Genomic DNA, 1,203 nt, shown 5'->3' on the forward strand with positions numbered 1-1,203 from the left:
GTATCCATACGACGTGGGGAACTCTGTGCCACCACTTAACCCTATCCGTACGTCGTGTTTTACTATCGTATCCATACGACGTGGGGAACTCTGTGCCACCACTTAACCCTATCCGTACGTCGTGTTTTACTATCGTATCCATACGACGTGGGGAACTCTGTGCCACCACTTAACCCTATCCCTACGTCGTGTTTTACTATCGTATCCATACGATGTGGGGAACTCTGTGCCACCACTTAACCCTATCGGTACGTCGTGTTTTACTATTGTATCCATACGACGTGGGGAACTCTGTGCCACCACTTTCCAAATAGGAAATTTACTCGTTAATCCGATCCGTATGCTTTGCATAGCAGTCTGTCAAAATGATTTTTTGAGAAATACTGTAAGTTTCAAAGAGATCTTTGCACTGGAAGTATTCTAAAATGTGAAGAATACAACCTGGGGGTACAAAATGACCCCAAGGCGTATGGATAGGGTTTAGGACACGCGGAGATTTCGGGGGTTTCCAGAAATCTTGACCTACACCAAAAGTGGGCATTGCTCTACCTATAGGAGAAGTTTGGTTTCATTGGGATATATTTGTTTGGTCATAGAGAAAAATCTTGTCATTTAAATAAACTGAACAAATGTCCATAAACTTTACCTTCGATTTACTCAAAACAGTATTTTTCTGGATAGCCCACTTGTGCTTAAAAGCGACCAATTATGTTGACCAAAGATGTTGGTCCTCTTCTAGGAACACACGCGTATTCCTCCTCCTCCTCCTCCTCCTCTTCCTCCTCCTCCTCCTCCTCCTTCTCTTCCTCCACCTCCTCTTCCTCACAAGAATACTTCTTCAACCCAAAATCTTTTTATCAACTTCTTTAAACAGCAATCTGATTTCGGAACCTTGTATTTGAAATGAAGCAGGACTTGAACTACATTTTGCCTGATGTCAAAACTTTCTCCATCATTTAAAAGTTGCATTTGTCTAAAATAGCAACAACAGGCGATTTTAACGGACCATTAGCTCGAAAGTTCAACGTTAAAGCGGTATAAAAAAACAAACATAAAAAACAACTAGCGAAGCCCATATAAATGTGACCTTCCCCTGACATTACAAACTGTCCCTCCATTCCTGGTTACTCGAACTTATACTCTAAGGTATGGAATAAACACCCCCCCCTCCCCTTCACTTATTAATTATTAGTTTTTTTGCGC

The sequence above is a fragment of the Aplysia californica genome, unplaced genomic scaffold (assembly GCF_000002075.1).
Source record: "Aplysia californica isolate F4 #8 unplaced genomic scaffold, AplCal3.0 scaffold01519, whole genome shotgun sequence".
NCBI classification, from domain to species: domain Eukaryota; kingdom Metazoa; phylum Mollusca; class Gastropoda; order Aplysiida; family Aplysiidae; genus Aplysia; species Aplysia californica.